Source organism: Corapipo altera, unplaced genomic scaffold, assembly GCF_003945725.1.
Source record: "Corapipo altera isolate COAL_440 unplaced genomic scaffold, ASM394572v1 1, whole genome shotgun sequence".
Taxonomy (NCBI): Eukaryota; Metazoa; Chordata; class Aves; order Passeriformes; family Pipridae; genus Corapipo; species Corapipo altera.
This window is the reverse complement of record NW_020884873.1, coordinates 40,797,302-40,822,552: the sequence shown is the minus strand read 5'-3', so window position 1 is coordinate 40,822,552 and position 25,251 is coordinate 40,797,302. Positions and strand designations below refer to the sequence as shown.

General features: G+C 38.9%; 1 protein-coding gene across 4 annotated transcripts in view; it reads left to right on the top strand.

Moving 5' to 3' along the window:
- The window catches only part of DOCK4 (dedicator of cytokinesis 4), a 237,301-nt gene that overhangs the window by 1,238 nt on the left and 210,812 nt on the right, over window positions 1-25,251 (top strand). The window lies entirely within an intron of this gene.

The window sequence follows — 25,251 nt, the reverse complement described above, 5'->3', positions numbered from 1 at the left end:
GATGTTGCTGTCCTCCGAACGCTAAATTATAGGGATCATCGATGTATGATGATCCTTATTTTCTTGAATTCTTTAATGGCCAGGTTACAGATGGGTTGCAAGATATTGATTAGTCCTGCCACCCGCCTTTCTTTACGGGGATGGGCAAGAGGCTTAAAAAACACTCCAGGACTCCCTGAGAATGGCATGCTGGATCTTAGCAGTCAAGTATTTCAAGCTGCAGCCCTCCTCTCCATCTATTTGTTGTTCATTTTTATTTTTGAGCATAGTATGCTATTTCACAACTGAAGCATTTTCCCCCTTGATTTATTAGCTAAAAATCAGTATGGAGCATCTTTCCTAATACTGAAAACAAGGAACCAAAAACTGTTCCCCCTATTTGAATAACTACTTCCTACTTGCTAAATAATTAAGTGATGTCCCCTAAAGAAGCTTTTCTATGTTTAGTAACTGTTTTCAGGTAATTACAGGTGAATCACTCTCCAGCTCTGCCTTATCTTACCAGGGCTGGTGTCATTGAAATCTTGCTCCTGATAAAGAGATACAGTTGCAATTTCTCAATAGTGAGGTTCCTTTGGCTCAACCAGAAAATGTAGTCCACCACAAAGATCCTCTTTGTGTAAATATAATATAGTCACAAAAAATATGCTTATTCTTATTTAAATTCATTCCATGGTTTTCTGTGATTTGGCTTCCAAAGGCTATTCAAGATGGTAACAAAAAGCCTCTATTCAGTTTGGGTCCTCCGTACTCCTAGGATCGGAGTGATATTTTAGTTCATATGATCACTGCAAAATATTGAAATACTAACCTCAAGTAATTTAATTTTTTTCTTGGACAGCTTTTTATGCTGTGTTTTTATGTTCACTCACCTGCATGATGAGTACTGTCTGCAAAATCTTCACACCCAATTACCGTTTAAGCTATTGTACTGTATAGCAGTGATCAGGGAGGCAGGAGAAAAGGTTGTATCTTGCTATATAACTATTTAAACTTTACGTGAAGTGACTCTTATAAATCAAACTTGCATTTTGCACCACAGACCAGCTTATGGATATTCTTTTTTACTGATGGGATTATTATGTTTCTAAACAACTATTTTAATACTGATGTGTAAAATGGTTGCATTAGAAAACCCCTTTGAGAGTCTCGATTAGTTGTACTGAGCATACATATCCTTTGTATAAAGAGCTCAGGGCTTGCATCAAAATCAGACCTCATCTGCATTTTTAGTCTGAATTTTGCAGCACATGCTGTGTACTACACATTTCTCCTGCGACATGCCAAAGTGGATGAATAACCAGTCAACAGCCACCTGGTTACACTGAAGGGTTACTGGTAACCAGGTGGCTGTTGCTGACTTGGAATCAGTCAGTCTGTGCCACTTTGAGGGATAATGAGTTACAATCTTGTCTTCTTCAAATTTTTAAACTTCTGCCTGCTAGTCACTGGTAATATCTAATTGATTTTTACTGAGCAGGTTGCTTAACTCTGAGGTCATTTACTAGTGGGCAGACACACTGCTAGTTCATTTCGTGGTAGACATTCATGCTGCTATAAGGAGAACATTATTACACTTACATGTGACACCTTTTGTATGTGTTATGTAGTACAGTTATGTGTTTTTGTTTCTAAGGCTATAGCTTTTGTCAGTTATGTTGTATTATCCCTCAGGATGCTAAAGGTGAAATAAGCACTGGAATATTTTTGGTTCTGAGAAAGTTTGCTTTGTCTGAGTTTTGATATTTGTATTTTCAGAACAGAAGGTTAAACTTCTGTATTTCACTTTGAAATTCCACGTTTTGAATCATACCTTCAGCTGTTGTGTCAAACTAGTGATGGCATTGCGTAAAGGATCCAATGGTCAGTTATGTGGAGTACTTAGCATGAAGTATGCTGATGAAAGGGTAGGAGAGGTAAGATTATTTTTTGCTGTGAATGGTATTTAAATCTGGTAGATGTCAAATGGAGTTGACTTACATAAATGCTGTATGCTGATCTATGTGATTAAGAACCTAAGAGAATCACAGATTCATTCAGGTTGGAAAAAACCTCCAAAATGAGTCACTTAAGACTGCATGGCTTGGGATGCTCTGCAGGCAGCAAACTGATAAGTGTAGAAGTGACTATTACTGGTTGATGCAAAGTGGTAACTTTTAGCTGTAATAAATAAATCACAGGACTACATAATACTGCTTTGACTCTATATTCAGGCAATCTCTTTTTCTTTTTGTCTCACCAGTTCTTCATACTACCATATAATCTGATTTCTTTGATTTACCTGAATCTGTATGGATGCAGTTATGTTTTCTGGAATGTGGGTGATTCACCCTTTTTTCCTGAGCACTAAGCATTTCTCTGGAAGGCATTTTTTGGATTAGGGTGCAAGGATAAATTAAGGAGATGAATTAAAAAGCAGTTGATGAATGCATCATCTAATTGATAAGCAGAATGGTATTCCAGATGCTGAAGTCATTCTGTACAGCAAAATATACTGGTTTAACTCAGGCAAGTTTAAATAGTGCTTGATATTTTTAGTGTGGTTAACACACATAAATGTGCCTAAGAGGGGCATGAAGTTTGGCTGTCTCCTAGTTTATAGATGGAGAAATGTGAGGATCAAATGAATTTGTGCTGTAAGCTGAGGTTTATAGGAAGAAAAAGACGAGGGTGTATTAGTTGATCACAAGAGCAGTATTGACTTGCACATAGACAGAAGCCGAATCAATTGGGGGTTGTGTCCTGTTCTGAGCTGCAGCCAGACTAGTCTTTCTAACAGTCCTGTTGAAAGATAGCTAACATATCCTTATCTTCATGCTGCAATACTTTTTTTCATTGCAAACTAATTTTACTGTAAATGAACTTGGTTTGTTTAGCTCAACAGTATCTCTCTGTCAATAACACGCTAGACTTCTAATATAATGTGTTTTGTTTAACACAAACACTTTGTCAGCCTTTCTTGTGTGCCTCTCCAAACAGTAAAAATGAAGCCTTCAATCAAGCCTTATTTCCTCTATTCTCCTACATTAATCTTGCTGCACATTTCTATGTGGAATTAACTTTGTATTTTTGTCTTAGACTAAATGTCAATACCTAATGAGCTATACCAGAACTTCTGTCAAGCTATCTAAATAACTGTTTAGAGGTGAGACAAGACAAAACATAAGGTATTTGTGCATTCCTTTGGATAAAGGACAGTTGGAGGGTAATGTTTGCTTTCTATTTATAGCTTGTAACTGTTTGTGGGGCTGGTCACCTGGAAGCAGGTGAAGGTGAAGTACCATGGGGCACGAGAGTGAGGTTGGCAGTATACCAATGCTCCCTTTGCCTCACTGGGGCAATGGGAGTCCATACTCATGTTATGAAATACTCCCTGAGTTTTAGCTATCTGAGGTAGCAAAGACCCACACACTTTCTATAGGAGCATTTTTGACACATGATGTGTTTGTCATGGAGGCTTTTATATCGATTTAGTATGTCGGTCAATTAAAGATGATATTTTTCTAGTCTTTTATATAAACAGTAAGTTTCAATATCTTTCAAAAATGGAATTATCTTAACTCACAGCTTTTAGACAAAAAAAAATCACTGACTATCTTCTGTTGGAGAACAGAATATTAAGTTTGAGATTTTTAAGTAATTTTTGGTTGTAAGACTAGTCTTAAGCTAAACAAGTGTTGTTAAAATGGTAAAATTTTCTTAAAGGAAGACTAAATCAAGATTTTAAAGTGTTTTTTAAACAGCTGCCTCCAAAAATCTAAAGTTTTCAGTACAGATATGTGATATTTTGCATGTCTTCATCTCCTAAGGACAGCTCAGAGTTGCCTGGCTCATTAACATGTTATACAACGCCCTTCAGAGATCTCATTTTCCCCATTCACTACCTACCTGGGGAAGATTTTGAAGGCTGATGTTATTTCATGGTTAGCAGTATACTGATGACACTGTTTTTCTTCCTCTTACACTGTATTGAGGGTTTTTTACCACCATTCTCAGTATTGGTTTGTGAGGCTACTATCTGGACTGGATTTATCCAAAAGGTGATGGAGCAATGCTGAATTAAATGACATAAGGTGTGAAGGTGAGAAAGCATTCTTCCTTTCTGTGGTGAGAACACATTTTTTGTTATCTAACATAGGCTAATGTAATCTGTGGTTGCTTCTAGGAGCTCAGGCAGCATGTGATGAAGTCACTAACTTCTCTGTCAAGGAAGCTATAATTAGTTATTTGACTCCTACCATGCAGATGTCAGCAACTTTTTACACTGCTGCAAGAGTGTCTGCCATTGACTCATCTCTTTGCTTCCCTAACCTGCACCCCAGAAAGGAAACTACAGAATAAAATATAGTTTCATGTTTACAGGGTGGTTCAATGTTGTCTATGATGTTCCATAGTTTCCAGTTCATTTCTGAGTGTAATTCACTGTGTAGGTTTTGGTCTATAAAGTTCTCTGTAATTTGAGTCTTGGGATCTGGGAAAATCTGGAGGAGAGCATTTTGACTGCTTGGATCATTTGTGACAGTTGAATGTATTCAGCAACTGAGACAAGGCGCTTTCAGCACAAAGTTCGCACCCCTGGGAGATGTGTTACTTCCTTTCTTCAGTTTTGAGAGACTTTGAGTGTTGTGCGTGGATGTTGTGTGGTTTTTTGTTTTTGTTTTTTTTTTTCCTGCTACTGGATTTCTAGTTGGTTCTTTGAAGGTATAGAGGAACAAACTAGATAACCCCTCAAAGTCCCTTCAAGCCTTTGTGGTTCTGCACAGGAGGGTTGAAATGGGAACGTTTTGCTTCATTCTCAGTCTGGAATTTCTTTTGTTACTGTGAGATTTTTCTTTTTATTTTGCATGTAACTGTATAGATCATTGAGTAACCTTTTGTTTTGCTTCTCTTAATTTTCTTGCTATCTGTTTGTGAGGAGCTGGGCAGAATGCCTTTGAGGTGACTATTGTCCCCTTCCCAGTGATTTGGAAGCCAGGTGACTAAAAAGGAACATCACCCTCCAGGTTATTTATTAGTCACATGCATTTAATGTGTCTAAAATGTCTCTAACATTATATAATATCAAGGGTTGATTTTTTTTTTTTCCTGAAGATGATCAGTAGAAATATAGAAAAATGTTTAGAAAGGGTTTTGAGAGATTTAATCTGTACTGGTTTCTCAAGGCCAAGTCAGCTTTAGCTCTTACTTCAGAAGGATATTTGCCAACATGTTTTTTAAAATGCTGATAACAGAATATCTGCAACTTCTGTAGTCAGTGCTTAGCAATCTCACTACTAGTAAGTGTTTAGGACTGGAGTAGTTTTCCTCTTGCACGTATCATTATGTGTATATTAAGACTTGCCAAGACTGTCTCCTTTTCCTTGTATGAAATAGCTCCAGTTATTTCATCCTTTCCTTGTAGATGATATGTTCTTGTTTTTGATCAGTTGGTCTGTGTTCAAAACTGGACAGGAAAGCTTTATCAGGTAAAGCAGGAGAATCTTACCATGTGCTTTAGGCAATGTGGCTTGTCTACTTGACATTCTTCGTGTGATGTTTGTTCCTTTTGCAATAGCATTGCATTGACTCGTGCTAAGTTGGGAACTGCTAATCAATCCTTCAGATCATTTTCTAGGATACGGTTGTCTAGACAGTCGTTCTCCCATCCTGTATTTGTCAGCTGAAGATTTCTGCTTGTGTGACCTTAGTGAATGGCACCTCTCTTCGATATTATTTATTCCTGTTTGTCAGCCACGCTGACTCCCAAATTTCCTTTCTCACATATGCCTGTTGGAAACACCTTGTCTGACAGCTTTGAGAGATGCAGTTTAGAAACTGTACTTGCCAGCAGAAGCAGAGCTTGTTAAGAAAAACAGCGCATGATCAACAACCAAAGACGGTTGGATGCCACAATGATTTGCCATTAGTTTACATGTTTAAAGGAATGTATTTTTCAGATCTTTACAATGACAAGAGACTGAAGTGATAGCTACTTGCAGTTTCTCTTCATAATGCATGCTTCTAGTTACTCAGAATTTATGTTCCCAGTTATGTAGTTTAAAGATGATATGATAACTTGTCAACTTTGCATTTTTGGACACCTGAAATGTTTAGTTATAAAATAATGCTGATCACAGTTCCAGATGCTCAGGGGTGAATAGGAGAGCTGCAAACAGTGCAGCTCTGAAAGTCACCTGTGCTATAGGGACAAAGAAAGAAGCTTGGACTTTGCAATCTGTCACACATTGTGCTTGATGGTTTTTGTTGTTTTGAATAAGAAAATAGGATAAAATCTAATCAGTTTTGCAGTATTAAAAACACAACAGTCTTATTGTGGGATGAAGCAAAAAAAAAAAAAGTGCTTGTGTGATCTGGAGCTAATATAAGGAAAAAAATCCTTGGTGATATTGACTGCACCCTTCATCTTCCTCCAGTTAAGGAACCAAATAAATTTAGTTTTTCAGATTCGTATGCAGTTATTTGTCTACTTTAATAGTAACAGCTGAAGTTATTAATACTGAAAGTGAGCAAAGTCTGTTTACTCAGGTCTCTAGTACACAGAGTTTTGTTTTGATAGTTTGTGTGTAGAAAAACACAAATCACAATAAGGTCTTTGAGGAATAACTTAAATTTGTTTCAGTTTTACTTTCTATGTTACTGAATTTCATGTGTGTGTTTTTGTCCTTTCAGGGTTCTGGAAGTAGAGGGTGGCTGGTCTTACACAGTTGGTAGCTAAATGATGTGCTTGTTCAATTCTTTCTGTGGCAGAGAAGAAATTCAGTGCCCTTCTGAAATCCATTGCTTGGGATTTCTTGATAATTGTTTGCACTGAACTTAGGATTTGTGAGTTTTATTTAGAAATGAAAAATGAGTTCTTAACTAAAAAAGGTGTGTACTGGTACATTTTCATGAATCGTTATAATGAGTGGAAATCTATATATGCTATGGATAAGAGGTGAGCACTAACTGCACAATAGGGGCTGTTCTGTAATTGAAATTACAGAATTCTGTTTAGTTACTTTTAGAACAAGGCATTTCCTTTTACTATCATAAATCATTTACCACATAATGGGACAATGTTTTATTTTTTTGCAACTCTTTGAAACTACAGATTACAGTGCAGAAAGGAAATGATTATGCCATAAAGCCTTATTTTAACTTTTCTCCAGCATAGTGTAGTGAGGTAAATACATATGAGAAGTTGGGTGAATTGGGACAGGACACACCAGTACTTCTGATGCTTCATTTTGTTGAGCTAAATGCAAGGTAACTGCAGAATTTGTATTATTTCATTATTGTATTATTGAAACAGCAATGGGTAACAGCTTGATCCTTAATCAAGCAGGAGATATGTTATAGACTATATAAGTCTGCAATAGTTGTATTTATATGAAGAAGCATTCATGCTTCCGTAGATAATGTTGCCCATAAAATAAAGAACATTTTTTTTTCTAAGGAAGAACCTTGTATAAAAATGGCTATTGGGTTTTAAGTATACTGTTTTATCTTTTGGAGAAAAATAGAGCGTTGGGTGACTTAAATGTCATCAGAGGTAACATTATGAACCGCTGAACCCATAGGTACAACTACAAAGAACACTCCATCCTTAGGTACAGCTGTGAGGTACACTGCCTGAAACTAAGTGGTAGAGAGATGGCCACAGGTTGTAAATAATTTTTTTTTTTTTTGTAAGTGATAGTGGTAGTTTTGGTAAGAAATAAAGTTGGGTAATATTTTGTACCTTGAAGGAATATACCTCTTTTCTTAGACTGCATGGTTCTTGTCTTCACATTTGTACTAGGCTTGTTTGTACAGAGAGGATGCAGAGCTTGATACACAGTTTGTCTTTGCATGGGATTTAGAAGTGCTCCTTCTGGTGTTAAGATTGTTTCCACTCTTACTTATGACAAAGAAATCTGAGCACATATTTTTGAAACAATTTCATGGACAGCAGTTGGCAGAGCTACTCTGTTATTCATGGTTAATAGTGGAAATTTCTTAAACATTCTTCACTTATCTGTCTCTTCCCTATTAATCTGCATTCTCCCCCTGCCCCCAACTTCCTTCCTTTTTTTTTCCCTGTCTGTAAAACAGGACAAAAAAAGAGGAAATCCTAAGGTGGAAAACAGAAGATCCCTGTTCTTCTGTTTCAGTGTAAGAGTGCACGTGTTAGTTCTGTACAGGGTTCATTACCTCTCTTCCTCCACCCACCCCTAGCAGAAAAGAAAAAAGACTAACTAATTATAACTCAAGCCAAAATGATATTAGTTCATGATATCCTCTTTTCCCTTTGGAATAACAAGACCGAACAGCTTTTTTTGATTGGACCAGATGTAGTTCTGAGTGCTCAGCTGTGTTGAACAAATGGGATTATTCCTATTGCTTGACAGGTTAAGTAGGTAAAGTAAGGATAGAGATATCTGCCTGCGCATATTTTGCCATTATATTAGTCTTGGTAAAATATGTCAGTGATAATAGCAAGCATCTCAAGATTCAGATTCTCTAGTTGCTTCCATTACTGGAAAGCTAAATTTAATCACTTAAAAAGTGTTTTTGTTCTTTCTCTTTGCAAATTGGATTGGAAGACTAAAGATTTGTATGTGGAAAAGACAACAGACAAGTTATGCTTTTTACAATGATTTAATTATCCTAAGACTTTAAACATTTTCTTTCCACTGATTAATTGAAAAAGCATAGTAAGATGCTGAAATAAGTAAAATATCAGAATAACATGTGTTTTTCCAGCAAAGTGTGTGGTGTTCTTGTATGCGAGACAGCTGTTGGTTTTACAGTTTAATCTTCTTTGGAGATAGTGTTTGGAGATGTAAATATGGTAAACAATATTCAGAGGAATCTGACATAATGGAATCTCCAGTTTCACAGACAGGGTGATATGGAAATCACTTATTCCATAGTGATCTGCAGCGTTATTTCTTTTAAGCTACTGTCAGTGGTTGTTTCTGGAAAATACAATTTATTTTTTTTTAATATATGAATAGTAGCTTTATCTCAACCTGAGCAATTACAATGTGCTTTAAGAAGTAATATTTAAAACTTGTTCCCTTGATGAAAAGCTTTGGCTTCCTGATGGCATGAAGGATGAGTGGTGTCAGTCTTGCTGCTGCTACCTGTCTGTTGTTCAGTGTTGAACTGCATCAGTTGCTTTTGTGTCTAAGCTTAAGTGTGGTCTTGCTTGTTTACATTCAGAAAATTCCCAAGGAAGCCTTTAAGACTGAAAATCTTTGGCTTTAATGTATTTGCATGCAAAGGAAAGTGTTTCTTTGTTTCATTTCTGCAAAGACTCCATTCTACCAAATAGGCTGGGGCTTGAGTAACAATGCTTCTAAAAATTTATGTTTAATAGGCATATTAAATAAAACCAGTTTTAAAGATGACTGAGATAAAGTGCAGAGGTTAGGTGTCTATTAAGCAGGCACAAATTATGTGGTTCCCTCTTTTCCCAGTCTAATCTGAAAAATGTAACCTAGTAAATAGGAAAAGTGCAGCTGTGATATTACAGAAATTGAACTGGTTTTCATCATGATTCTTAGAAGGATATGTTTGGATTTATATTGATAAATATTGCTTCTGGATCTCTTTTTGAGCAGCCAGTTAACAGTATCATAATTGAGATGTAAATGTGGTTTTACAGCTGGTAGAGATCTGAGGTCTTTATCAGGGTACTTTGCCTCTTTTTGAGTTCCTCAGCAAAATAATAACCAAGTAGAAAGGGACAGGACTGATGGGGAGGTGCCTGCTTTTATAGAAGCAAAGTCCGGAATAAGCTTATTTAGCTGATTGGTGTTGAATGGACTCTTAAACTGGCAAGTTAAGATCTTTTGGTTAGTATATGAAGTGGATTTATTGTTTGCAGAACTGCCATAAGTTTGGCTTTTCAATGACCTCTGTAAAATGCTGTTTATGTGTTTACATGCCTTATGCAAAACCTCAAAAGCACTCTGCAGGCTACAAATAGCAGGTTTTATGGGGTTTTGTGTAGGATAGGAATATGCACAGCTACAGTACCATATGTTAAAGTAATCCAGGAAACTCAGAATAGCATATTGTCTTCAGTATATGTGTGTGGGAAAACTTGGGTGAGCAGAGTATAATTGTCTGGGGACCAGCATGACCATGTTCGGGCCAGGCCCACTCTGGTACTTGCCCAGCTCTAGCCATGTGCTTCCCTCTGCTCCCTTGTAACAGCTTCTGGGATGAACAGTTGAGAAGAGCTGATATGCCTGTTAACTAATCACTTTTTTGGCAGGGAGGGATTTCTACTGGATCAGCACCTCTAGCTGGATTTGGGTTGTCTGCCAAAGTACGTGTACCAGCATGGGGGAGGTGAGGGAGAGTGCAGCTGGGAGTACAGAACATGGCAGGACCCCAGGGCTCTGCTGTGCCTGCAGGCACCTTAGATGAGGTGTAATAGAAAGCTACAGCCTGATGAGAAATTTAGTTGACCTGTCAAGAGTATGACTGTTTTCACGGGGCAGGAACAAATAACAAACTAAAATAGATAGTTTAATTGTATATCTTCTTATCCAGCTGTTTGGTCTGGATTCATGTGTGTTCTGTTTTCTGAACCCACTGTTAGTTTTAAATTACAAAACTCTTACAAATTCTAGGTTATTGCCACACTAGTGAAAGTGCTCAAATTAGAATTGTATCTAAATAGCACTAGCAAGTAGGAGTAGGTGCTTTGCTATTCCAGAGGCTACTTAGTAAACAATTACCTGTCTTTGCAATGTCAAACTTTTGTCTTCATATGCAACAAGCAGAACTGCCCAAGCACATATTTTTTGACATTAAGTTGGGGTTGATTTTTGTCAACTCTTAGCAGGCTGCTAAAATAGTGTCACAAAACTAGAAACTAAAAACTTTAAAGGTGTAATTTCAGTTCTGTGGATGTAAAATTTGTCAAATTTTGCCATGGGGCAAAATTTTTTTTGGAAAAAAAGTAGAACAGTGATAGAACCAAGAGTTGGTAAATGTAGAGTAGGAATCTAGTGATATGTAAATAACAAAATAAAATGGGCACAGATGCCATACCTCAAACATCCTTATGAGAGGTCTGTGTTATAGTGCTACATCCAGAACTTAAATAAGTAAAATTTGTCTTTTCAATACTTAATATAGGAAAGAAAAAAACCCACTTCTCCCTGATATAATCAAAATACATATTTGATAATGATGACATATAATAATGTAGTTGATATGAGAACCTGAATACCCTCAGATTAATGAGAACTGTTGCTTCTAATAAAATGATGGCTCTTAAACATTGCCATTGCCTCTTCAGACAGGATAGTTCTGGGGATAAATCTGAGGAAAAAGCCTTGACAGTTTTGCCTTCCTACTATCTCTACTAGTCTTGTCCCATTTCTTCTTTGTTGTGGATGTGCCTGTGGATGGCTTCCAGCTCTTCTGGAAGACATCAGTGGAATGTGTGGGCATTCTGCACTGCCACAGTCGTGGTCTCTTCTGGCTCTTGTCCCTTGTCACCCAGCTCCTTTATCTCACTTCTGTCTGTCAATTTTTTATGTCTGAAAACTTCAATTCAAACTTACAGAAAGTACTCTTTTGTTAATCATGCATTGTTTGTTTTGTACCAAAATAAATTTTGGATACATAACATGCACCTTCAGCACAGGAGGAATTGTTTGATTTGCTTGTGATCTGTGGAGATACCAGACTTCTTAATATCTGTTAAATGTGAAACAGCATCCTTACTACTTCTCTGATATGATAGCTATAAAGATAGAGCATCACATAAATAATGTCATATTCGAGGCATTTTCTTGGGTGTCTTCTCCCCTTTTAAATTAGACTGACTTCTAAATTATGAACTGACTGTTACTGTGTTCAGAGCATTTTTTAAATCTAAAACACTCCCTGGGAGTGTGTGGTGGGTGTGCTTGATGTACAGAAATGTATGAGAATAGGAACTGAAATGCAATACATAATCTGTGCATGTATTTTTTCCCAAATTTCCTCAAGTTGGCAGTTGCCTTGCTTGTGATGCTGCAATTACTAAGTATGTTTTCAACCAGTTTTCACACAAGTTTGTGAATTTGTGTGTCCCTGTATTTCAGGTTAGTGTGGCCAGGTTTTGGTAGTGGGGGAGTTACAGGGGTGACTTTTGTGAGAAGCTACCAGAAGCTCCCCCCATGTCCTGCAGAGCCGTTTCCAGCTGGCTCCAAGATGGACCCACTGCTGGCCAAGCTGAAATCGGGAATGATAGTAGTGCCTCTGTGATAACATATTTAAGAAGGAAAAAGAAAAGGTTATTGCGCAGATGTAATTGCAACCAGAGAAGAGTGACAATATGTGAGAGGAGCAACTCTACAGGCACCAAGGTCAGCAGAGAAGAAGGGTGCTCCAGGTGCCAGAGCTGAGGTTCCCTTGCAGCCTGTGGTGAAGACCATGGTGGAGCAGCTGTGCCCTTGCAGCCCGTGTAGGATCACAGGGGTGCGGAGATTACCTGCAGCACAGGGATGGGCCCATGCTGGAGCACATAGATGCCTGAGAGAGGGCTGTGAACCTGTGGGAAACTCATGTTGGAGCAGGCTCCTGGCAGGACCTGCAGACCCATGGAAAGAAGAACCCATGCTGGAGCAGGTTTTCCTGGGAGGACTTGTGGCCCCGTGGGGGACCCATGTTGGAGTAGCCTGTGCCTGAAGGACTGCACCCTGTGGAAGAGTGACCCACATTGCAGCAGCTCATGGAGAACTGTTGCCCGTGGGATGGACTCACGTTGGAGAAAGTTGTGAAGAACTGTCTCCCATGGGAGGGACCCCATGCTGGAGTAGCGGCAGAAACACCATGTGATGAACTGACTGTAACCCCCATTCCCTGCTTCCCTGTGCTGCTGAGGGGAAGGACGCAGAGACTTGAAAGGAGGGAGGGGTGGGGGGAAGGTGTTTTTAAGATTTATTTAACTTCTCATTATCCTGCTCTGATTTTGTTAGTAGTGAATTCAGTTAATATCCTCAATTCGAGTCTGTTTTGCATGTGATGGTATTTGCTGAGTGACCTCTTCCACTCCTTATCTCAACCCATGAACTCTTTGTTATATTTTCTCTTCCCTATCCAGTTGCAGAGGGGAGTGACAGAGTGGCTTTGGTGGGTGCCTGGCATCCAGCCAGGGTCAACCCACTACACCCTTCTGTTCTGGCCTACCACAATGAGCTGGGAGTTGGAGGGGAGGAAAAAGAGCTATCGTGTCTGCTAATTGTTGGGATGACTCAGTCTAGGATTCTGTTTATAAAGAGTTCTCAAAACTGATCTTAAAATATATAACTTGTCTGAAAATGTCAGTATTTACTTTTCCCCTGAAATCTTGATTCATTGAAGTACCTTTAAAATTTAAGGGGCAAATAATTATCAGGCATCAGTATTCCTGTTGCTTTGGCAAAGATAGTTTAGATAACCCTTAGCCTTCACATCTGTATACATGCTACTTGGGATTTTGATGTGTGTGGTTTTGGTTTTTTTTTTAAACAAATCTGCAATATCAGTTTGCAAAAGGAGGTGTTTGAGTGATATCTGGTATGAAAGGTTAGATAGGAAGTCAATTTAATGATGAAATACAAAAGTGATTTTAAAAAGAATAGTTTAGTCTCCTCAGATCTAATATTTAATGGAAAGCTGTTTGGGCATGTCTAGCCTTTTAGTTCCAAAGATTGGATACTAGGTAATTCCATCGTGCAATTCTTCCTCTGTAGAGGACTTCAGCTTCAGAAATTCATCAGTTCATCCATAAAATACTTTGACTTTTTCCTGGTTATAGTTATTATGTACTAAGTACAAAGAAATTTGTGTTCTCTATGGATGCTGACTTAATGAGTGAAGGCGTGCCTGCAGCCTGTGGCATGTTGTGCGGGCCCTAGGGAGGCGAGTGGAATGCTGTGGCTTCAGGTATTGCACTGAAACACTGACACTGCTGGTGTAAAATGTTGCAGCACGCAAACAGTGTAGCATACCTGATTTAAATACCTCAAATTCCCCAAGCTAGAGATGGAGCAGGAGTTCACAGAATTTGCTTTGTAATCTCATGTCAAGCTCTCTTCAAGGCAGCATTATACACTTGTGTGCGAGTGGGTGAATAGCACTTGGCAGGCTTTTCTGGCACTTGGCTCTTCTAGCATCTCCTGCAATAATGACTTAGAACCAGAGCTTCTGCCCTACCCCCTGCTTAAATTTCCCATGTGCTTTTCCCAGATAACATGATGCCTTCTGTACTTTCTGTACAACATTAGTTTCAGGCTAAATTAGCTTATTTTCTGATAATATGAAAGAAATTTATCTGTATAGCTGTGTGAAGATACATATGAAGATCTTATGCTAGTTGTTTTGTGGTCCTTACAAACTATTTTTTACCTAGAAACTATTTGCATATTAATCTTGCAAAGATGAACTGCTATAACTCATGTAGTGTGTGAACTGAAAATACTTGCATTAAGCATGTACTTTATTTTTATTTTTCAGAGGAGTTTTTTTTGAAAATATGGAAGCTTGTATGTTGTTGCAGCAGTTTCAATTGGAAATTAGGACTTGGACAGAGTTAGGCTTGGGAGACCCAGTAGAGAACAGTTGGTACTGGGTTTGGGAAAAGACTGGATGAAGGATTATGGAGGCAGGAGTAGAGAGGTCAGAACTGTCATGAGGTTTTATCAGGGTTTACTGATGAACTTATAGAGGAAAAACTGGTAGTCAGGCATGGAGAGCGAGGAGCAGTTATGACTGTAGTGAAAGGCAAGGAAATATATAGAAATGTAGGAAACTTTGAAAGAAACTTTCTTTAAACTCTACCGATGTCCTCTTTTGTGGCATCTGCTGCTTGCCTCTCCAGTAGGGAAGTTGTAATTAAGGTTCGCTGCAAAACTTGCAGAATAAAGACAGCAGGGGAGGCAGATCTAGGCAGGTTTTCTGAATGATATGCTGTCAGAGTTTATGGTTTGGAAAGGATACATAACATTACTTCTGGTGCCAACTGGATCTTATTAAAGCACACTTCAGAAACAAGACCATGTCAAGATTTTGCAGTGTTTGATTCAGCTTGAATTTTCATGCTATCTTGTTTAGTTGTGTGGTTTTACGTAAGGACCTCAGATTTGAGCTTTCTCTAATCAGTTGTATTTATCTTAGTTTGTAGGTCATGCAGGTTTTAGTTCGCTAGATAACAACTCTGAGAGATTCTTGAATGTTGCTAATGAGCTTTGGGCTAATCAAAAGTCCATGTCCTCTGGCTTGGGGCTTGCTGCTATCTGAATGATCTGTTCCTGGAAATATGATTTCTCACTTCCAGAAGGCTGCTTGGAAACTTTTGCCTCAATACTTAATTGTGACCAAAGAAGAGTTCTTGAATTAATAGCTCATGGGGTAATGCTGTTTCCTGTATTATGTGCCCTAGCCACTGAGGTCCTAGTGAATTTGCTAGGAATAGGCAAAATTTAGCTGCAACTTCAGGACTTTGCCACTTACGTGGCCTACAGATGACAGAGATGGTGGTCAGTGTTGAAAGAATTAGACGCTACAGATCTTATCTGTAAGATATTATTGTTAATGATGTTTCATCAAGGTAGTAGATTCTGCCAGTGTCCTGTACCTGCTGGGATTCAAGTTTGAATTAATTTGTAAGTAAACTGTCAAGTGGTAAAACCAGTCTTGATTAAATGACGTGTTCACTTGGCTTTAAAAGAAATGCATTGTTTTCTGTACAATACATTAACATTCTCTGTATTGTCTGTGTCACCTCATTTCACTTTGGTGAAAGACAGACTAGTAGAATTGTGTACCAAAACTCACTATTTATTAAATAAAATGAGGAGTATGTATTTGTTCAGAAGTGTGGAAAGTAATGAACGACTGTGAGTTTTGTTGGACTAAGGTTGATTGCACACTGCAGAACTCCTTTTTTTTGATTTTATTTTCAGGGTTTTTTTATTTTAATAGGCTTCTGCTTAGAGTGAGCCTTCAGGTTGCTGGCAGGCACTCTTAGTTAGAAAACAGGGCGTGTGTGTGTGAGTATGTGTGTACTAGTACTGCTCAAAATACCATCACAAAGGGCTGTTGCAGTGAGTGATAGCAGTTGAACCTGTATTGTCATGAACTGTGCAGCAGAAGTATGATGAATGCACATAATGTTTGTGTGGTGACCTTTTTATAGACGATAATAAATGTTTTATAACAAAATAGTAATTATATTTAAAAGTTTTAAATGCCTATACTCTTACATAGTTCACTTCTGAAATCTAAAATATGTGTTTGAAAGTGCTTTCTGTTTTCGTATCACAAATATGATTTAAGTTTTCAAGTAATGCAGCTGTGTGTGTTGTGGAAGACACTGGTGACCTTACTAAAGACTGAATTCAGGCCATTCGGCTACCATCCAAATGCTCTGCCAGCTTAGCTACTTGACCACCTGCTTCTGTTTTTCCATTCCCTTTGCAAATGTAGGTTTTGTTCGTTTTCTGGCATCCAAGCATTGCTTTTCATAAAAAGAAATTAAATCGTGTGGGTAAGGTCTGTACTGTAGACTGCTTGGGTGTCTTTGTGATTCTTGTAGTCATTTGAATTTTCATCAGCCATTCAAGCATGGCCTTGTTGGAAAAGAACAGAGCATGATGGCTTCTGCACTTCCACGCTTGCTTTTCCCAACCAGGCTCATACACTTGGGATTGCAAGACACAAAGTTCTGTTCAGTCACACTGTAGCTTTCCTGCTCTACATAAGCTTGGTGATTATCCTCAGCGGGAAACATCCAGGTAGTACTGATGTTCTGTTGGGATGTGACAGTATTCCTTAAACTGTCGAAACATGCAGCTTAAGTTCTTTGTCTTTGTTCATATCTTTTCAACATGAAAAATTGAAGAAACACAGATTATAAATAGGACTTGGAGACTTAAGGGTAAATGATTTTGAGTATGAATCCCTTAATAGCCCAATGTGGCCAGAGTGTGGAACGGCGAGTCTTCATAATGAGTTACATTTTCACATCTACTACTGATCCGCTCATTGACTATGTCAAGATTACATGACCTCAATGCCTGGTTTGTAAAGCAGCATGCTGAAAAGCAAGCTATTGCTGCTGACTGAAAGCTTGTGTACTTGTATCCTCTGACATAGCTGAGATAGTTCAGGAGTTACGTCTGTGGTTGGTGGATGGAAACTAAAGGAAAAATGGATGTCTGTTCTGCCACTTCTCACTGTGTTAAATGCTGCTGTTAGTTTCTAAAGTTTGTCCCATTTTTGTCAACAGATATAACCATGATGCAGTGATGTGGGTACATGTGGATATTAAGGCACTAAATTTTAAACTGGAAAAATCATAAATTACTTCTAGTTTCAGTATGAATGCCAATAGATTGTTTTTATTTTGTACTTGAAAAAAAGTATCAGTTGTGGAGAAAGTTGTCTTCTGCTTTTTTCCATTGCATCTGAAGACTGCCCTGGAGAAGTAGCTGGACTACTGGACCCATGAGGCCATGGCACACTTCCAGGCCGTTCTGACAGTACCCATGTTGCATTGAGTGCTGATAGCATCAGTTTTGTGAAGCTACTTTGCATCTCTGCAAATGCACAGTGGTATCATGCTGCTCAACATGCATCTCTACATGGCAATGCCATCTATATACACAAGTGGGGTGTAGAGGTAACTCACCATCACCTCGTAGCAAAAGAGAGTCTCAGCTTTTACCACTTGACAGTCTCTGAACACCACTGTATGTATTTGGTGTTCCCACATCTATCTGAGAGGATAAGATGGAATAGGGAGATACTGCAGAACCTGTGCAAGTGCTTGAAAAATTCTCACTTTTATTTTGGTGTTTGTTTGCATTGCATTCTATAATATCTGCAATAAATGGCACTTTTCTAAAGACAGCTTGACTACCTGGACTGTCTTCTGCTGGTAATTTAGGCAAGAGAAGAAAGTGGACCAAGCAGGCACTAGCTATGCATCTGATCTAAATATAGTCAGCTGTGCACATACTTGCAGCATTGGCTGGATGAGTGTGATGTTGTGATCTGGCTGTATTTCTTTTTGGACAGATCAGTGGCTTGGCAGTGCTGAAGTGGGAACTTCAGCCTGTCAAGCACATAGTCTATTAAGAGGGTTGAAAGCCTACATGTTCCAGCATTTGAAGAAGTATCTGTTGTGTTAAGATGATGGGATCTGGCATCAAGATGTGGTTGTTGTGCAATCACCACTGTGAGATGCTTGGGGGGGGGCTGCATAAGGTCTGTGTAGGCGTGGGGTTCAGAATTTTGCTGCATTGCCACTGTGGTGTCTGGAAGTCCCTCTGATATCGGAGAGAATTGTCATGAGGCTCCCCGTTAAAGGTGAGTCAGGGTTAAGTTGTCAAGAAACAACTTCCTCTAAGCTATCATGCTATGGAGGCTTCAACAGAAATATTATGAATTCTTTAAGTGTAGCTTACTGGTTTTGATAATTTATTTAACAGAATTGGAATAGTTGAGCTCCCACTCTTAAGCTTTCTACAGTAAATATTTATGTTCTCTTTTGATTTTCATCGTTTGGGTACCAAAGATGATCTTTAGAGACAGTGTTTCTTCACTCACTTCTTTGTTTTCCTCCCCTGCTTTGTAAAAGAATCTACCACAGAACAAGCCCACAAAGCAAGATGATAAAACTTTGTTAAAAAAACCAAAGGAAAACCAAACCAAAACTCCACAAAACATTTCTAAAACAAAATACAAACCAGTCCAACTTCTACCAATTAGTATCTCATATTCTGCTTTCAGCATGTTAGAAAGACAGTGCAATTAAACAATACACATGAGAACAATTCCTTTAGTTACTTATGAGCATTCAGAGTTAGGTGTGGAGATAAATGTCGGGCTTGGTGTTGTCTGATAATAGGGGAAGATTTCTGCTGTTGTGTCCTTTTTATAGAGTTTGCTTCCCAAGTGGCAAGATAGTGTATATTATAAAGATAAGTTAAGGAAAACATTACCTCTTTGAACCGCTTGCTGTTATTGCCTTGTGTAAATCATATGCTGTCAACTGGTATTTTTTTGTGTGTCAAACGGTTATTATTTTTTTTGTTTACAATGTTGTACAGAGAAATAGTGGATTGCTATATACCAGCAATGTGCCACTGCAAGTTTGAAGTAGTAGTATCTGGATTGAGATAACAACTAACAGCTTCTCTTGAAATGTTCTAAAGAGAGCATTGTTAGAGCATCCGAGCTCTCTAGAGATTTATTTACTTTCTTTTTTAACTGGCTGTGTACTCAGCATACCCAGGCTTTGGCCTGGACAGATTTTGACACATATCTGCCGGGGAGAGTTTAAAAAGGTGATGAGGAAAACTAGTGTTTTGTTTTCAATTTGTAAGTGATCAGCATAAAGCCCACTTATGTTTTGTGGCTAAATTTAAGGCCTTACTTCTCAAAATAAATGCATAAAACTGGAAGTTCTGTGATGCCATGTACAATTTTCTTTTAACCTTTTCAGTCTTAGGCATTTGGACAAGAGATGCTATCAGTGTCAAAAGCAATTAGAAGTAGTAACAGCTGGGTTGAGAATTGACCATTTGCATGACCATTTCAACACCTTGTTAGGGTGTTGAAAGAAGAAACAGAGTCAATATTTGCTTTGCTATTCTCCAGACACTGACACTGGAGAAAGACTGAAACTTATCCTGGCTTAAAGGTTTGACAGCTGACTTTGTTATGCCGCATTAAACATTGATGTGAACACCCTATATGTGAGCTATTGATTATTTTTGTGTAGTCTGGAGTGAGAGTGGTCTTGGTTCTCAAGCTGTTGTCCCTGGTAAAGTCTTAAGTTCATGAATTAATTTTGCTGTGACAAACTGTATTCAGTGTGAATGTTGTGAGGAGGGGGGTGTGGTGGATTGGGTTTGTGTGGTCAGGTTCTCATAGCAAGGGGGCTTGCTGAGAAACTGCCAGGAGCTTCCCCTGTGTCTGATAGATCCAATGCCAGCCAGCTCCAAGACAGACCCATCACTGGCCAAGGCTGTGCCAGAGCAGATTCCCCTGCAGCCTGTGGTGCAGAACATGGTGAGGCAGCTGTGCCTCTGCAGCCCATGGAGCTCCATGAAGGAGCAGAGACCCACCTGCAGCCTGTGAAGGACCTCACACTGAAGCAGGGGGTTGCCCAAAGAAGGCTGTGACCCCATGGAAAGCCTGTGCTGGAGCAGGCTCCTGGGAGGACCTGTGACCCCAACGAGAGAGGAGTCTTTGCTGTAACAGGTTTTCTGGCAGGACCTGTGACCCTGTGGGGGGACCCATGGTGGAGGAGTCTATTCCTGAAGGACTGCACCCTGTGGACCCAAGCTGGAGCAGTTTGTGAAGAGTTGCAGCCTGTGAGAAGGACTCATGTTAGAGAAGTTTGTGAAGGACTGTCTCCCATGGGAGGGACCCCATTCTGGAACAGGGGAAGTGTGTGAGGAGTCCTCCCACTGAGGAGGATGGAGCAGCAGAGACAACGTTTGATAACTGATTGCAACCCTCATTCCTAGTCCCCTGAGCTGCTAGGGAGGCTGGATAGAGAATATCAGGAGTGAAATTGAGCATGGGAAGATTGGGGGGAGGGTGTTATTAAGGTTTGTGTTTGTTTTTCATTATCCTACTCTGATTTGATTGGTAATTAAATTAGTTTTTCCCCTTGTCAAGTCTGTTTTGCCCATGACAGTAATCGGTGAGTGATCTCTTCCTGTCCTTATCCTGACCCACAAGCCATTTGTTCTATTTTCTTTCCCCTGTCCAGATGAGAAGGGGAGCAATAGAGCAGTTTTGGTGGGCGCTTGACCTTCAACCACGGTCAACCCACCACAGAGGGGAATGGGGGCTGATGAGAGGTGTTTGGATATACTTGCTGCAAGGAAAAGGAAATGGTGCCATCAGATCATTTAATTTGGGTCAATATTTAAGCTTCTTTATAGTGTAGACCTAGAAAGGCCTTGTTAACAAAAGGAGACTTCATGACAAACGGATCTGTAGTACCTAAAGGAAACCAAACTTTGATTACCCATTTCTGTCAATCAGACTAGAATCTTGTCAGCTGCTGGGAGAGGAGCAAACAGAAGGTAAGGGGAAATGGCCAAGGTAAAATTGGAATTTCTTCAAAAATGTCCAGTTATCCTGAGATATTTATTGAAATGCTTTTATTTCCTATTTATATTTTTGCTAGATATGAAAATTGTGGTGGTATCAATAATGCAGGATTGGGATTAACATTTTCAGGAAGAGCAGAATATTTTTTCTGACAACAATACTTGATATATTTCTAGATTTGTTACAATAAGCCTAGAAAACTTGCTTTATAGACTCAAGCATGTATATATCTTCTGTAGAAACAGCTGCTTTTATAAGAGTAATAGTTTGCCTGAAATATTTATTTTTAAATTGCTTATTTTCCTCATGTTTTGATGTGCCAACACTATCTGATGTTTCAGAAACCATTGGGATTCCCTGTGTCCATAAGGGTTTATATGAATAACATGTTAGCTCTCCCATTTGACTTGAAAATTAGGTTTTCTCTGTAGTTATAGGAACACAAAAGGCCTGTTGATATTGAGCAACACTTGACAATTATTTCTAACATTAAACAGTTATTTCTGATGGTGATGTATCAGATAAAAGAAGACCTTGAAAGCCCCCACTGTTCAAGTTCAGGTGTTGCACATCCATTGAAGTTTCTTTATTAGCTACATCTATGACTTATTTGTACTCTGCACATAGTTTGGAGATACAAAACAGGAACAGACTAGAAGGGGAATGTGATGGAAAACCCCCCGAATTTGATAAGATGAAGCCAGAGAGAAGACATGTAGGAGTGGGAACTTTAAATTGTCAGGGGAAGTATTTGAGAGAGAAGACTTGGGGGGAAACAGAAGCAGGATTTGTGAGGAAGGACTGTAGCGGAGTGTGGCGGTTTGGAGCTGGCTCCCTGCCAAGTCCCCAACACCACAGCAAAAGCTTCCCCCCAAAAAAACAAGGGAAAAGAGAAAAAAACCCAAGAGAACAGAAAAAGAGACCCAAAGCAATATATAAATATATTTACACTTACATTACATTTATATACAATTACAAAGACTATATAAACATGAGAAAGAAACTCCCCAACAGCTGAAAACAGGAAAAAAAACCCCAAAACACAGATTTACCCAACTAATAAAGGACTAACAAACTAAATCTCAGTACTTTTCTTGAGAGAACAGAAACATCTCAGTCCACTCCAAAAGCACTGCATCTCCCTCCGAACTCGGAAGGAAGGCAGTGGCCTTTTGACAAACCACAGGCCTCACACGCCCATGGCTGGAGGAGCCACAGGGAGCTGCTTCCTTCAAGTCCACCGGAGGACAAGAAGAAAGACCCTTCTCTCTCCTTCTTATTTATACTATTGCTTATGTAAAAAACCAGGATGGAATACTGGGAATGGCCACTTCCCTAGTTCTGACCTGGTTACCAGGAAGGCCTAAAAAACCAAACTACTACAGGAAGCTTTTGGTCTTTGGCTGTTGTCAAAGTCTGCTTAAGCCCTTGAGTGTGGGAAGATAATTGAATCAGGAATGTCACCTTCTATCTGTGGTTTATCAGCTGCCTCATTATTAGCTAGTATAAAGTACTGGACAGTGGGTATGAGATTATTTCCCCCTTTTCACAGAGGGAATTAACATTCAGTCTTTCCAGCTGGCACTGCCTGACTGAGAATGCAGGTGCTCTGGTTTGTGCTCTGTGCAGGCATTGGTGTATTGCTGATGTCCTGGGCTGCCAATGCCTCTTGCAGTCTGAGTTAAGCAGGTGTGCTCACCCCTTTTGTGACATCTTCCTCAGTTAATCCCCAGTTTATGTCCTTCTGACAATCCTCTTCAAGTCCTTTCTGTGTGCCTTGCAGCAGGTCACTGTGGAGAGTGTCGGTGACAAGAAGTCAATGAGACCGATTTGAGGAAGTCAAAGCTTGGAGTTGTGAAAGTGGAAGCATCTTGAGCAGAAGCTGCAGGAGGGGAAGTGAGAACAGACTGATGATTAACAGGCAGATGCCTGTCCAGAACTCCTTGTGCTAACTTGTTTGGGTTTCTTTTGTTCATGTACTCTCATCCCTCTGGTGCATGTACGAGAGCTCAGGTCTAATGCAGAAAGACTCCTGTTGCTTGTTAAGTCTTTGGTTGCCTGGCAAGTGCTGAGGTATTCATGTGCTTGTCTTCTCTCAGGCCCCTCTTGGTACCAGCTTGGAAGATGATGGAAAGGAGCTGCAAAGGCAGTTTTTCCTAATACCTACTTGTACCAAGAAAAACATTTGCAATATTCTTTGATTCAAAAATGGGGAAACATTCAAATTATTAACTCAAGTATAGCATATTATTTTCGTGTAATAGTTTTTAGAGTTCCTAGAAGACATAGATAGTGGTGGCTTAAAAGCTATCATTAAATTTATTTAGTACCCAGCATGCTTGAGTCCTGAGGTCTTCAGGTTCTGTTACAATAGAAATGATGGTCTCTATTGTGGTCTAGAGATCTCCACCCTACTCCATACCCAATATATATGTCTTAAACTGATAACATGTCTTAAGTTCTTTGTACCTGCAGTCACAAACCATTGTTGTAAAGTATACTTTGAGAGCTCCGTCAGTTTTTTCCATTGACAAATGGCAGTGTGAATAGTCTGTCTGACCTGAGGCTGTACCAGGTAATTCCCGAGACTGTTTAGAAATATAAACCATCCAAGTCATGATTTGACAGAACTCTGGACTTGAACTTGAGAATACTTTGAATATGTCATCAAAGCACTTCTATAAACTCCATGTAATTAATTCTAAACTAACATTCACTGCATACTTGACTAAACAATCTAATACATGTGTATACGGACTAAGATTTGTGTGTCATGCAGTGTAAAGGCTGGGAAACTACTATACTGGGCTAGGTGGGAATTCAGTAGGTTGCCCTGGTCAAACCGCAAGGCTGTCTGACACATGAGAAAACAAGATTTACCAGGACCTATCTCACCCTGGTGAGAAGTGGTCATTCTTCCGGGTTTCATAATGCAAAAGACTGTTAGAATTTTCAGCTAGTCTAAATGAATTCGGAGCAGACACAATGGAGTGAATGTTGTTCTTTAATGTCAATCTGAAGTAATACAACTGAAGATACTTGACTTTACCTAAACCAGAGAAAAAGGGGGAAGAACTTGTCTTTTTACCATAGAAACAAAACCATGTAACTCTATTTTCATAAATGGTTGGTATTTATTTTTAATAATTCATAAAAATAAATGTATGATAAAAACTGGATCTTTGGAAAAAAATTTACTGGTGTTACTTCAAGTAGATTTATTATTTTAACAAGTAATTTTAATGAAGTGTTATAATTTAATTGGCAGCTTCTTTGGTAATTAGCAGACAATTTCTTTCCTGCTTAAATAGATTTTTTTGATATTAATGAATGTAATGTTAATCAAAAACACTTTACCTCATAAAAGCAAGCTAGTGAAAAGAAATAATTACTGAGATCTACAAAGATTCAGGAAAATACTGTGACTTCTCAGTTAATGACTGCTTCTAAAACTCTTGGAAAAAGAGCTTTGAGACTTGTTTTTAAAATTAAACTGTGTCTGCATTTCTCTCCATACAGAGAATAAACTGCTATGTGATAGTTTTCAGAACCAGTTGCAGTGAATATTTTCCAATGGATCTAACATTCATTATGTGTCAGTGTACATATAGTACTGTCATTTCTCTTGTACTGGATTCAAATGATTGACAAAATGAAGTAGAGTCTTTGTGTTTTAGAAAGAAGAATTGTGATAGAGATGAACCCTGTTAGAGATCTTTCTTTTCTGGGTTTATTAGTCCGTGCCAATATTTCTGTAACTTATGAGAGAGCCTTTATCTTATGGAGGAATAAACACCAGTCACTTTTTTTACACATTCTTTGCAGAGAAAAATTGTTTTATTACAGTAGGCAGTGCTCAATGTAATAATCTAAAACACTTCTTATGAAACATGGAAACTGTCTCAAATTTTTGAGCTATTTCAGAAGCAAAGTGATGTGTGCTTGCCTTCTTTCCAGAACCAAAGTAGAACTTAAGTGTTTAAAGTATCCATTTACCTCAGCAAATACATAGGATATCCTTTAAGAAACATTACAGCCCTGTATAGACCAAGAGAAGAAGTCATTCAGAGCAGCCTTACAGAGAAGGACTTGGGTTCTCATGGCTGAAAAGCTGGAGATGGGCCAACAATGTCTGCTTGCAGTCTAGAAGGCCAAGTGCATCCT